This window comes from Micropterus salmoides, unplaced genomic scaffold (genome assembly GCF_014851395.1).
Source record: "Micropterus salmoides isolate LMB-PRFRI ecotype aquatic unplaced genomic scaffold, ASM1485139v1 Ms_hic_scaffold_20, whole genome shotgun sequence".
NCBI lineage: Eukaryota > Metazoa > Chordata > Actinopteri > Centrarchiformes > Centrarchidae > Micropterus > Micropterus salmoides.
Genome location: NW_024041151.1, coordinates 8,359,207 through 8,374,807, shown reverse-complemented (window position 1 = coordinate 8,374,807; position 15,601 = coordinate 8,359,207).

The window sequence follows — 15,601 nt, the reverse complement described above, 5'->3', positions numbered from 1 at the left end:
GTGTCATCAAATGTACTGTAAATAAAACTGCCAACTTAAAGATGGTTTTCAAATCAATATGATTTAAATTTGAAGAACGTTTTGGGCTCCCATTTATCGATTTCTATGAAATGTGGTGACCCTGTGGCAATCACCCTCATTCTGTTGAAGTACTTTGGTTCTCCAGCACAAACAACATCCCCATCAGCATGGACCCTTACCAGTTTGCTGTCAGAACCATCACATCCATGGAGGATGCAATGTCCACTGCCATCAAATCAGTTTTTACACACCTTGAGAAAAACAACACCTACTGTACATCAGAATGCTGTTTGTAGATTTCAGCCCAGCATTCATCACAACTTCTGTACCACACTCAGACTGGTGGTCCCACCTCCTCCACTCTAGTGTTCAACACTGGAGAACCACAGATCTGTGTTCTCTGCCCTGTCCTGTTCACAGGACTGCACCCCAATATCAAGACAACTCGGAGATCAGGAAGAAATCAGCAATCTTGCTGAGTGGTGCACAGAGAACAGCCTACTGCTCAACGTCAGCAAAACCAAGGAGCTGGTCGTTTTTTGATTTTAGTAATCAGGAGGCAAAGACGCACAATCCTGTCTACATCAGTGGAGCTGAGGCGGAGCAGGTGAACAGTTTTAGGTTCCTGGCAATTAACATCACAGAGAACTTGACATGGTCACCTCACATATCCACCCTGGTAAAGAAAGCTCAGAAAACGACTATATTTCTTGAGGAAGCTTAAGAAGGCCAAATTCCCACACCAAGTTCTTGTCAGCTTTTACAGAGAAGCAATAGAAAGCAACCTGACTGGAAACATCACAAACTGGCATGGGATGTGCACGGCCCAGGACCGGCGGGCTCTTCAGCAGGTGATTAAAAATGCTCAGAAGATTGTTACCTATCTACTGAGCATCAGTGATGCCAGTGAGGTGAGGTGCCTGTGCAGAGCCCAAAGGATACTAAAAGACAATACCCACCCCAGCCACAGCCTGTTCACCCGACTGCCATCTAACAAGAGATTCAGAGGTATCCACTGTCGTCCCATCAGACTTTAGAGCAGCTTCTTTCCTCAGGCTGTGAGACTCCTAAATTTATCCTCAGCACTCCACCATATAAAATTGTTTTATTTCTGTGACTTGTTATTTGTCCACCCATCTTTGTAATTTTTGTATATGACGTTTGCGAATAGCATTAATCTCTCGTTATATAACTCTGTGTTGTAAAATGATATAAATCTGCCGTAAACCTTAAGTGATATAAGATATACTGTATATATACAGATATAAACTTATATAATAAGTCACCCTTGGAACCGATTAGTATCCCTGTATGCCTGAAAGTCACTCTAGCAGTCATACACAGACCTGTGTAACAGCAGACAGCTTCTGCACAGCTAAAAGAATACCAGATAATGGTCACGACATTTCCAGGCTGCAAAGCATTCTGGGGCAGTGCACTGGGCAACAAAATGACATGTCAAACCACTTCGCTGCTTAAAAGGATCAACCGCTACTTGTCTTGACTGCCACTTGTACAGCAGCTTTGCCTCCTGGCTGACAATGCTTATTGCTTGCTTTAAGCTGTCTAGAAGCCACTGTATATAATAATGTTTGGCTGTTTGCAAAGCTCACTGTCATTTTGGTGCTTAGCTGAGTGTCCAGCCATATTGTTTTGATGCTTGGCAGGCACGGCAAATTATCTACAGAATTTGCTCTGGTCTGCCTTAAAGCTATACATTATTATTTACTCTGTGTAAGATTGTGATTTTGCTGCCCAGTGGGCTGGCATGTTGTACTTCACTGCAGACAGTATTCAGTATTCTTTAGGTTGACTGGAAATTGCCTCAAAAGCTAAAGCATATTCAAGACATTCATAGGCTACCATGAAAGAAACTGTTCATTGACCTGTGTTCCAAATTATATCAAAACAAATTCTCTTATTTCAGAAACCTGCTTATTTACAATGAGTTAAAATTTGAAGGCTGATAGGAATAGTTTGACATTTTGGAAAATAAACGCATTTGCTTTCTTGCTAAGATTGGATGATAAGATCAATACCACTCTTATGTAGGTATGTAAGACTGGAAGCATAAGGAAACAGTCCATCTTAAGGTTAACATCACCCAGGTGGGCACATTGGTGGTGGTTCAGATGAGTCCCCCAACCCACTTCACTCTGAAGCGCTTTGAGTTTCCATGATAAAGCGCTTTATAAATGTAATGCATTATTATTACTATTATTAACATTCCTAGCATGTTAATAATAAGCCGAGAGGTTCAAGTCGGAGGATTTTGTTACCTTTGGAACGAGCCAGGTTAATTTCCCCCATTTCCACTCTTTAGCGATCTTTTCAACTCACTGTTGGCAAGAAATCAAAATCAAATTGTATTTCCCAAAATGTTTCACTATTCCTTCAAGACACGCTCACAAGATGAAGTGATACATTTCAATCAGGAGATACTTCATTAGAGCAAACAATTATTTATTGATAAGTGCACAATAAGGTGTGAAATAAATGTGTTTAGCTCTACCGCCCATGGAGTCTAGACACTGGTGGTGGTTGGTGGTTAATGAGATGATGCTGAGATCTGGATGATGAGAAGAAGAGGGGGTTTCTGTGAGCTTTGACTCGAGCCCTGGAAGAGATGAAACTAGAGGTGAATGAGGGGGAGGAGGGCCACGATGATTCACACTGAAATGATAACTGACAGCAGCAGAGGGGAGAACAGGGGCGCAATCAACCCTGATAAAACATAGCAAAATGTTTATTTAAACAGAAATGGTAGTGCATTGAACACCTCTGACACACCCACCAAACGAAAAGAAATCTAAATCTAAAAGCCTGCTGCATACCGTTTCTAGGAAACATGTAGTATAACCCAGAAACATGGTTTTCACATTGAACTGATTTAAAGTATGGCAGCAACTATGTGATTGGCTGACAGGGATAGTGGCAAGACCTGGTTGGATTTACTATAAGAAGTACTAGCCTTAATCAGTTGATGTGAGGATCCGAAAACAGAGAGAGAGAGAGAGAGAGAGAGACGGTCAGAATAGATGAGTAAAGTGAGAGTAGTCTTCCTGATTGAATTCATGCTAAGCTGATAATTTCTTTCAGGAAATCAGTGTGACATTTTGTGTTATTTGGACAACTGTTATTATGTGGATCACATTGATGTGGTAAAACATTTGGCCATTTTGAGTATTACATTTGTTTTTCCTCTCTCAGCATGGAGGAAGTCCCCAAATATTCTCTTTTTTAAAACGTACCTGTGAATATTGTCATGGATTAAATTATAATAGTGTCCTATCTGTAGAAACGCTTTGTGCCAAGCACACACTACACCATTCTACATTTTTATACTACTGGAACATTCTTACGATACTTTTCCATGGAAAGTTTTAGAGGTAAATTGAGTACATTATTCTCTTTGAACAGCTAGTCACAGCTGGCCAGCTGTTAGCTAACGACATGGGGCCTGAGAATGACCTCTTTCTGAACCCCATTCAAATAATTTTACTGCACTGTAAGTCTCTGTGTGTCAAAGCTTTGTCTGCCTTCTAATGATCAAACACAGTCTGAACATGTCCCTGCACTAACTGAAGTCAATTAGAGGTTTGATTCTTTCTAACCTGTGGAATCGACTGAGGCAGAAAGGCAGAATGCTGGATAGATGCTCGTCTGCAGAGGAAAGAGACGGTCTGACAGCCAGTGTTTAATCTGTCCATGTCAATCCATCAATGTCGGCCATCACTGTCACAGGCTTATACCCGGGGCGGATGATGAAAATAACAGTACGGAAACAAAAATGTGTCGGAAGCATCGCATCACAAATTTGGCTTAGATGAGAAATACAGTATTCTTTCTGTAACATTTGTTCTGATAAATTTTACTTTTATTTTGGATGTTTTAATGTGTTTTTGTAGCTAAAACACTTGTCCTTAATGCCTAGTAACATTTAAATATAGGATTTATCACACAATAAAACTATCCTTGACAACTATCCTTGTCAAGGATAGTTTTAGTTTTTAAAGAATAGAAATGTGTTTAATGATGAGCAAATCCAGGGATCTAAGAGCAATACATTTCAAAAATAAGAAAAAACACTAAACCACTAAAAGTTTGGTGCAGCATACAGGATACATTATTAAAATCATTTAATATCACAATGTTATCATACTTGTGAATAGCAATCGATAACAAAGCATTCCATAATAATCCCAGTGACTTTGAGAGGCCTGTATATTAAAATGGATAAAATCTGTGAATAGCCTTTAATGAGATTAGACAGCATTTGAAATGAAGAGAGGGACCCAAAGTTAATGCCTGTGCATTAAGAATGATTCAATAAGGCGTTTGCAGTTTCAAATGCTATGAAGAGGTCAAACAGAGAGGGTTGCAAATGAAAAACCCTATTGTGTTAAAATGACCACAGCGAATATGAAGATGCATTATTAGCCTTTTACCTTGTGAGAAATTACATTATAAGGCCCATCAGGGTTTGATAGAGCTTTCAGCTCTGACACTTTGTCTAAGGGGAGGGTGAATAGGAGAGTGCAGTGAGATGAGGAACTTTTTACCCGAGGCATCTTTAAAACAAGGTGAAGACAGTAATGTCTACAGTGAGGGTTTTAGGTCTGTACAATTTAAAATAATCTATCGTAGTAAACTGTCTGATAAACATGACAAAAATTCAATGTAGACAGTAAAATACTAAATCATATCAAATCATCATCAGTTATTAGACCTCTGCTCAGGCTGAAGGTGAATGAAGCTACAGTATGCAGGAAATGATGTGATGTCACCAAAATCCATGCAGGCCTACTACTAAGAGTGATAAAGGTGGAAATTGTCCCTGCCATAACAGATGTCAATCCAACTCAATCTGTGCACGCACACATAGTGCTGAGAGGAACGGGGTCTAATCAGGAAAAATAAGTGAAAACACTGTAGGTGTTGGTGGACTTTGACTGTGGTGAAGTGTGGGCTTTAAAGAGTTATCGTCACAGGAGCAATGTTTTCTATAATTAAGCTTGCATCAGCTATCACCTTACTCACCTTCAATCATATCAATTCATTTAGGTAGCACATTAATCCACATGTGACTCATGCATAACGTTTTCTTGGCCGTGACCTGCCCTGTCGACCACTTACCTCTCATCAACCTGTGACTCACTTATCTCTCCCTCTTGTCCATGTAGACAGGTTTCCCATTTACAAACAATTTAGGATGCACGAACAACAGTGGGTGGAACACATGTTGTCACAATATCATCATAGTTTACATCCAAATATTTTCAGCATTTAGACCTTAAGTAATTTGTTGGAGACCAGTAAAATTAATTTTTACAGGTACATTTGCATGTGTGTTTGATAGACAGTGATAGACAGTGGTTTAAGCTAGCTAACCAACATGTCAATGGAATTCCAGTGAGAAATGTTTGAAACAGTTTGAAAAGGGGAAAAAAAGTTTCAATGTTTCCTTCTGTCACTGTATGATGTGTCTGGCTGACATTGCTAAGTGGATGTCTACAAACCACCTGAAACTTGACTCGTCAAGATCGCCAACATCGCTGAGCGGCAACCTGCTCCTCCAACATCAGGACATGGCCCAGACTGAAAACTCATATCTTCTGACTGCACCTTTATTGTTCTTTAGTGTTTCTAAATGTAAAAAGCTTGTCAATATTTGTTACTCATAGGGAATTCAAGATATTTGTTTAATGTATAGAAACACAAATGTTCTGTGCTAAACAACCGCCTAACACACTCTAAAATGAGCTTCTGAGGTTTTAATTTTTACTTTTCTTTTCTTTTTAGTATTCCAAGGAGTAAACCTCTCTAATCATCAGTGTACTTTGTTTTATGGAATACACTACAATATGCTAGCCCTGGTTTTCTGAAGTATGCAAGACAATGAGGCAAGCTCTTAAGTAAAAACCTCTTCAAAGAGCATCCACCCAGCGCTACCCTGCTGCGTTGGTCCTAAGATGTGTTCAACAAAGTATTGACAAATTCACAAAAGAAAAGTCATTCTCTTCCTATCAATGGTTCAAGCAACAATTTTCTTCTTCATTTCTAATGAGTAGAATATTATATATCATGTTGTATTCTTTGTGTGATATGAAATATATTTGACACATCTTGATCATAAAAATAGCTTGTCTTCAAAACTATGCAGCTGCATTAAAATACTTGGAAACTGTTTCTGTTTTGCAACATACATCCCCTGAAAACTAGTGGCATCTGTTTGCACACAATAAAATGAAAATGGGACACATTGCAGTGTTTTTTTCTCATTTCTTGAGCCACATAAACTAATGATGTAATCGCAGATCTGTTCTTCTTTGCAAATGCCTCAGTCTCAGTTTACTGTTATTGAGCCCTAAGTCATTAAAGTCTGTTACAAATCATAGTGTTGTTTACCATTAAAACTGTCACACAAAACATCAGAGCTGTTTAAGTTGAGGAAGAGTGCAAGATGCATTATACTACTGACATTTTTGGCATCACACTGAAATATTGCACCGATAGACTCCTAGGAATGATAAATGTGTGATGATGGGGAAAAGGATTAGTGTGAAAAATGTTTGTACACAACATCTTTGCGTGGATAATTGTCAGTTGAACAAAAAGTCCAAACAGCAGATGTTTCATTCCCGAGATGGAAAGCCTCATGGCGATGATAATGAAGGTAAACCTAGAAAAAAAAACACACACACACACACACTAAATGTATTTTGAAGGTGGTTAGTTTATGTGGAGGGGTTATAGGTGCCGGTTAGTGCTTGCTAAATCACCATAACAACAAGCAAATGGTCTATCAGGAGACAGGTGTTTGCAAACTGTCAGGAAGAAGGTTTTCAGTCCCTTATCATGACTAACATCAGGCATCGCAGTCATTTTGATGGCTGCTGCTTGTGTGTCCCTAGTCGCTGAAGCTTTTGAAGATAGGTAGTGTCTTTGGTTTAGTGTCATTCTAACCTATGTGGCTTGTAAGAGTATTGCGCTTCATTAGTGACTTATCTATGCTCTGTGAAAAAAAGAAAAAGCTCAAATGTATGCTTTAGTGGAAACTAACAAAAATCATTTACGACATAATTCTTGTAAATGTATGTATGGGTGGTTCTTCCTGTTTCCAGTGTCTTTCATCTGCCTGGGGTGTCTAATTACCTTATACAAATTCTAGACAGAAACATTAGAAAGTTTCACACCAGAAAAATTGTTAAAAATAAATGGTTTAAAGAATACCAGGAAGTTGGGGGCTAAACTGAATAAAATGAATGGATTAGATGGAATGTAATATGATCTCCAGTCTCTTAAACCTGAGGAGTGTTTAAGTAGGCAATTCAATAGATCACCTCTCTCTCTCTTTCTCTTTTGCTCTCTCTCTCTCACGACCCCCCCCCGCCATGATTGGATAAATGACTGATGAAAACAGATCACAGAATTTCAGCCTCAAATAACAGCCCTGCCAAATATCCATTAGCTGCTCTTGCACTTGCCAAGCTTCCAGTAGCTGAAGACTATTTCAATTTTTTTTCTCTAGGGACGGCAATGTTGGTTTGTCGGTCAGTATTAAGTTTTATAGAACAGGCTTACAGTAAATAAAGCTGCAATTGGTTGAAGGTTAACATTCCAAGCATGCAGCCAATACTGCAAATCATGCAGTTTAAGCAGTCAACTTTCAAAATAAATCTATTCCAAAAATTGTTGTCATTAACAATTCACCTCCGAGTAACACAACTGCTAAAGTTTACATGTACAACTTTAAACTCAAGCTTATTCACCTCTGTGAGAGCGCTGTCTTTATTTTGGAACAGTGTACACAATGAGTTGATAAGAACAGGGTTTCGTTTTTATTTGCTGATCATTTTCCATGCTGGTTCTTCAGCTTGGTCCAAAATGTTGCCCCAATTGCTAAATACACATCCAAATTGAAATTTAAGTCAGTAGAATACTGTTTTGGTGAGTTCTACAACTTACTAATGACTGTAAAAGAGTACAACATGATGTAAAACAAAGCAGGTTTCTAAACATTTGAAAAAGGATTACAAATGAAATATTAATATAATTAATATTGAATATAGATATACATAAAAAATAAAACTTTGCTGCTGCAGCCTTAGTGTACTTATTTACTTGTTTATGGTGGCTAATATTAGCAAACTTTAAACAGATTTAGTTGCATAACTGACTAAACCGTCCTTGTCACTTTTTATGACTTTTCTCGACTTGTGTTACAACTAAACTACATTTTTGCATTTACTTATTGGTACTCGTGTCTCACTTTGAGGAATCTCATAATACGTTTTGGTGAGAGAGATGTCAAGAAAAACATGGTTGTTGATAATTAAAACTCCACAGGGTACCTTTAAAGTAGCACTTCAATGATGACACAATGCCAGACAAATGATGGTCAGAATCAATTCAGCAGCATCAGAGATATTGTCTTTTTAAAAAACTTCTTCCTTATCTCAACGTGGCGCCTACATTACAATTACAAATTTGCCTGCTGACAGTTCACTCAGAACTTTGGGTGTATTACGCTAGTAGCCTCAAGCTGCTAGTCTCAAGAAGAAATGAGAAGATGGTAAGCTCATGTCTTTCTAACTCCACAACCCAAGATTTATTTCATTTCAAACATATCTGATTTCACACAGCTGGAGCCACAAAAGGCTTTATACAGCTATTTTCACATATGCAGTAGCATTCCCCAAGACCTGTAAACAGACTTTGATGTGAACATCTGTGGAGTTCCCCTTTATACAAGAGTTACCTTGAGTAACTGTTGCACCATCAAACTTCATCTTTCACATTTCTGGACCGTGTCAACAATTTGCTCTTAGGCTTCCATTTTTCCACCTAGTTTTTTGTGCTATCCCTATTCTGCACTCCATCAAGGTTACACCAACAAATAGAAGAGTTTTGCAGCAACATTTGGAATATGAGTTGCACACGTCAAGACAGAAACTGAAGTGAAATCTGTAGGGTATGTGACAATGATGAAAACACAGTTAGACAATTGCTCACAGAAAAAAGCTTTAGGTGCCATTGGGAGAATAAAAGGACACAGTTCTCTCTATTTTTACATAAGCTCTCGTGGAACACAATGTGTTTCTCACCATAGTCTTCTTAAAATACTCTGCAATGTTTGATTCATGTACACAGCAGACATCAAATTAATCTCACCCTTATAAAATTAATTTCTGACTTCCCCTCAAAATTAAAGCACCGGTTCAAAAATCCTAATAATCATCTGACCATTGACTAATGCCTTATTCAGTGTTTAATTGTTGATGAGTTGGGGGAAACCAACCTGATGAAAAAATGGTGTGTAGTGTAGGAAAGTGGGGAGAATGACAGAACAAAATGTGTGAAATGAACAGTAATTAATGTTGAATAAGGAAGGCTAGAAGAAAAGGCCGGCACATGCTTCTCTCATCCAGCCTGGCACTAATGGGAATATGATTGCATTCAGTCTTTGTTCTCCTCATGAGGGTTCTTTGTCTAATTCAATCAATACTTCAGGGCATTCAATGCTCTCTGAGTGGATGCTCTGAATGAGGTGAATCAAAGCAAAGCGATTCAGACAGCAAACGCAGCCAGTTTGGCCTGTGGTCTAATTTAGTGAAAAGCCTGCAAATGCTGGAATGTTTTATTCTCAGAAAGTATGGCAATATATTCAAAAACAAAAAAAGTAATATAAAATGTAGACGAGAGTGTTTCCACAAAATAGTGTTTCCAGAACATTCTAATCTACACCAGGAAAAACTGTAACCCCCTACTTACCGTATAGTAATATGAGAGATTTAGAACTGGATCTTGCATTAAATTCAGCTGAGATGGAAGTTGACATTTTCTGTGTGTGATGGTAGAGAATTTTATGTGTCCTTCCCTGAAAGGGCTGAGGAACATGATCCACTGAGGGCAGCTGATGTCAGCTGCTACAATGTTTTTCAGCAACCCTTTGAACCTCGCCTGACTCCAATTAACTTGCCAAGCCATGTAACACAAAATGTTGACAAGGATGAATGACAACTGACCAAAGGTCCAACCAAAGCCATCAAAGAGATTACAACTTTGATATTTTGTTAAATGATTTGGGTTTGCAGTACAGTGAACTGAATATGCATACTACATATGCACTGACAGAGGGATTAAATGTTTAAACTACTAATTTAAGTATTAATACCCAAGACTTACAACATCACAAAGTGAACATTTGTGCAGTTGTATCTCATAATATAATAAAAATACACTGAAATGTCTAAGCAGATGCAATAACCAGCCATTTATCCTTCATGTGAATTCATTCACTATCTTCACATGTTTCTTTATTGTATGTTTTATTGTCTCATACTGTGTTTTTGAGTTATTTTCCTACTCTTGAGCACTGAGCACCATACCCACCTCAAATGTCAGTGATGCTTACTGTGCAAACCACAAAATGCCAAGTGACATATACACTTTATTGTTACAAACCTGACATACAGTAAGTCAAATTGCATAATGGCTCAAGGACTATTTAGCATGATTTTGCTTCTAAAGTGGAGCTGACAATTATAATAGCTGCTTGCTGTGAAAGGGGCATTCAATATATTTTCTGTTGTGGTAATCAGTCTTGTGTGGTTCAACCTCAACCTCAGTCAATGCAGGCGGGCCAAACATCCTCACTCATGCACATCACTCAGCTGCACTACAATTCTCCTCCCCTAGTAATTGTGTTGTTCTTTGTACTTCAGCTATAAAATTGCTTCCCTCATGTTCTTCTTTAATTTGCTCCAGATGTTTTTATCAACTTCAAGGCTGAAATGAGAAACATGAAATGCATCGGCAGGGTTTTGACGCTGCAAAAGGACTTTTGAGAGGGGTAATATGCATTCCTAGAACAATGCATTATATTAAAAAAAAACTTCATTCAGATCAAACCTGTGGTGCTGTTGTAAGTGTGGTCATCATACTGTAACACAGATCAAACACACTCCTATAATAAAGTAAAATGCACTGACTTCTGCTGCACATCATTCTAGGACTCATCAGTCAGCCCTACTAACACCCCAGCATCCACCTGTAGGCTCTAAATATATACTCCAAAATGAAATTTGGTGCGTTTATATTGACAAAATGAAAGCGCAAAAAAGAAGCTCCACATTAGGCTTTGATCTTTGCAGTGTGTCACAGTGTGCAATGATTTACTGAAATGACAATATGGACGTTGCACAACATAAATGCAGCTATGGGGGAAAAGGCTCAGGCAAATCCTTTATGGATAAGGCTAGAAATATTCTATACTTTTGTTCAACAAATCCCATGAAAAGATTTAAACCAGCAATGCATTAGTTTGTCTCTCAATATTTTACCGTGATAACTTGTCTGGTACCCTCTGCCTCAATCCTGAAAATGCAACTGGGTCACAAATATATATATACTTTCATTTAAAAAAACATTTCCTGAAACTAGCTGAGCACTATAGTTTTGTTGGCAAACATTACATAGCTTAAGGCATGTAAATAGTGCAAATAATATTTGCTAGGGACGATTTTATGGCAGCAGTATGGCTGTTGTGGAATTGACTCAAGACAAGCAATGGAGGTCTATGGTACAGTGGAATAAAAAAAAAGACTGACAACAAGAAATACTTAGTATAGAATATCACCAGCCTTATCCTTTACAAAATAATGAAGAAGGTAAATAATAATTGCAAGCAGTAATTGAGATGTTTTCTAGATACTAATGCATTTCCGCTGTGTAGTGCTGTGTGTGTCTGCCTTCTCATAAGTTACCTTGACCATTATGATTATCAAGCCTCAGGTCTGATCTACTATCATCTTAGGCTAGTGATTTTAATTATAGTCTAAGAGTCTAAAATAAGGGATGGACTGGCACAGTTACCTTATGCATAAATAAGTAACCAACTAAAATTATAGACTATTTAGATCAATGTCTAGTGGTAGAAAATGCCAACTATATTTTCAGCAAAAGGGTCATTTAATTCAGTCTCTCAACTTTCAACTTTTATTTAAACTACTGCCAGTTCACAACAGAACTGTCAAGTTGGGGGGGGGCTGAGTGAAGGCTGAGGTGTGGACCCAAATGCAGACCAAAAGCGAGGAGGATGCAGTTCAAACAAAGATGTATTAACTCAAAACTAAACTGAAACAGGCTTACATGGAGCTCAGGGCAAAAGTACAAACAAAGGTAATCCAAACCCAGGGAACAGCGCACAAGGCGGAACACTGAACATCAGACACAAGGACATGACAAAGACTGAAGACAACTGAGGACAATATATACACTGGTAAACAGCAGGGAGGGAAGCGCAGCTGAGATACATCAGGTAATCAAACAAAGCTAGACAAGGACACCAGGTACAGAGGGTTACCAAAATAAAACAGGAAGTAAAGTTCACAGGAACACACAAGGACAAATCTACCAAAGTAAAACACCAAAACATGGAAAGACAGCAAAATCAGGGCACGGACAGAGACGGGACCAAACAGGAGACAAGACTACACTAAAACATGGAAATATAACACTAAGGACTAGGAAACAGACCATAATGATAAAACGCAGACGTACACAGATCAGGAAAACACTTAAACATGAACTAAAGCACAGGACTAAGAACTAACTAAACAAGACTACATAGAGAAACACAGAACCAAAAACGGACTTAAACTGGAAAGACATGAACACAAAAGCACATTCCTAACACAGCACAGTGACATTTATCATAATATAATGGCCACAGCGTCTTTCTTAGACCGGGTTTTTAGTCAATCCCACAATTGTTTTCTACTGACTCAAGATAGCAATGCACCTGACCACAACTCAATTTAAGACGAACACTCCCATGGGCAAAAGTACATTCAGTCGTAAACTAGCAATGACACTTGCGCTGTGCGGCATTTTGCGCCGATTCTAAGGTAGGGCCTAAAATTACAAAGCTAAAATGATGTTGTTAAGCATGCTAATATTTAGCATTTAGATACTTTATTTGCTACTTGACAATAAACATAAAGTAGAGCTGAGGCTGATGAATGAATGGCATTAGGTTTCCAGGTATTGGACAAATTGAAACTAGCTTAAAACTCAGGGGTCCATGGATATCTGTAGCAAATGTCATGGCAATCCATCCCATAGTTATTGGTGAGGTATTCACTAAAGGGCAAAATTGTCAACCGCATGGTAGCGCTGGAGGAAAATTCGGGGGATCACCAAATTCAGAAGGATCCATCCTCTGGGTAACATGGATATGTGTACCAGCGCTCATGTCAAACCATTTAATAGTTAAAATTTCTGGACCAATTGGTAGGCTGAATGACTTTGCCATCCCAAGAGCAATGGTGCCACATTGCTAAAAACAGATAACCACTTGCACCCCAATACCTCAAATCACCCCTTGACAAAATGCACATGAATGAAGGATAAAAAAGACTTACCCCTCAGCTCCGGCATGAAATGACACGCTGCCTGCTCAACACTCATCAGGAGGGAGCTGGACCTGCTGGCTGGTAAAACTGAGAAATAATGCAGGTCACTCACAAATATGCACACACTCACTAGTGGATGCACACAGGAAAACCCTGTGAATAAAAACCTCCATTGAAATTCGTGGCCATAGTCATAGACTCTAAAGCACAGAGGTTTAGGTTAAGAATCACCATCTCCATTCAAAGGATGCAAAAACCTCACACCTCCAAACATCATTATGCTTATCCAAGCGCTTATCGCAGCTCAGGAATTACTCAGTCAGGCTAGAGTCAGATCACAGGAGGCGCCCAGATGTAACCTTCCAAGAGAGAAATAAAATGAAAATAAGGTGGAATAAAATGCCCACTGCTACTATACTGTACAGCGGTACTATCAGAGTTAAGCTCCTGCTTTCACTCAGGCAAGCCAAGGGTGTTTTGTGCTGATAAATGTACCTAGTGTACATCTGGCTGCAGTGCCAGCCCTAGAGATTTGGGGACCCTAAAGAGGATTACAAACCACCACCACCACAACCACTACGACCCCCTGTCAGGGCCACAGGCTGTATGATGGCGATATCCATCATTAAGTGCAATGAATGAATCAAAGAAGGCTACAATAACTTAGCAACACAAGGAATTTGAGGGCTGCAAATCTTCTAAATCACAACAAATTACACTGCCATCACAAAATGAAAAGCCCTGTTTTTATTAAGGGATTCGAATATTTTTTGTTTCAATATGGGCTGCATTATGGTATTTATCAATTAACGTGGGTAAAGAAAATCTGCGACCTTGCTGTAAAGCAACAATGCTAATCACAGAGTAATAATAATAATAGAAAAATAATTGCAATTAGCTAAAATAGCAAGATGAACTAAAGAAAACTGAAAAGATACAGTAACGCAGATTGATTCTATTCATGCTCTAAAACCTTGCCTGCTAGGTAGGAGCTTTAAGGTGCAGAATACTAATATGGAAAATGCATTTGAGCTTCAGAGGTCACAACCTGAGACATTTTAGCCAAGGCTCCAATCAATTCCAATTTGTCACTGCAACATACTGGTGTCACATTTGCAACCACAAAATGGGGGCAAATTGTTGTATCTGAGGAAGGACAAAGAGGATGTTCCAGGTCAACCCTGACACATTTACATCCCATCATTAATGGTGCAAAGCATTCTGGGTATTAGTCATAATTCTATTTTCACTGTGGTAAACTTTTCAAGAGCAGCTCAGTACAACAGCAGTTAATATGATGCGGCGTGGATGTTATAAAACACCATGTTATATATGGATGTTTTTCTATGATAACATTAACCATTGATGTATTTTAACTTCAGTTTTGACTTGAATGCATGTTTAATCAGTATTTAAAGGGGCATTATGGAGTTTCCAGGGGCCACTAGCGGTGCGGTTTTAAGATTGCAACCAGGCGTGTGCTCGTACGCGTGCTCGCTTGAACTCATGAGCGAGCATAATCCGAAACACAACCACACAGACATGTTCAGGCTCTACTTACGTTACTTCAACGTTCCCGTCTCAGAGACAGCTCAACACCGGCGCTGTACCTTTCATTCAGTGCAGTGAGACACCGGCATATTGGCACAGCAACGTTACTCTTGAAAAAAGGCGTGAGAGTGAGAGCGGCTATAGAGAGAAAGGGAGACAGCTTCACACAACATGGTGGAAACTCATTGTAAACTCCCACTGCAACTTTACAGTTATGTTTCTATCAGCTTGATGTTGAACTAATCCATGCTCGTTACATGATAATGGTACAGTGACTGCATTTAGCCGACGTGCTACATCGTTAGCTCACCTGCTGCTTTCAGTAACTATCTTTACTATCTGTGTATCTTTCACCGGAGGCTGTCAGCACAGCTTCAGGTATTGGATGATAATCGATGATAAACGGTTAGTGAGCTGGATTGAATATTATAGTGAGATTGTGTCACACTTTATAACAGTTAGACTGCAGTAAGTAACTTTACTGTAACTAGTGTTAGTGGATGGCTCTTCCTCTGGGTTGTATATTATGTGGGTCATGTTAGTTACAGTGACTGAGAGGTGGAGAGGCTATGTATCTGAGTATTAGTAAAACCACAATAAAGCTAAACCTA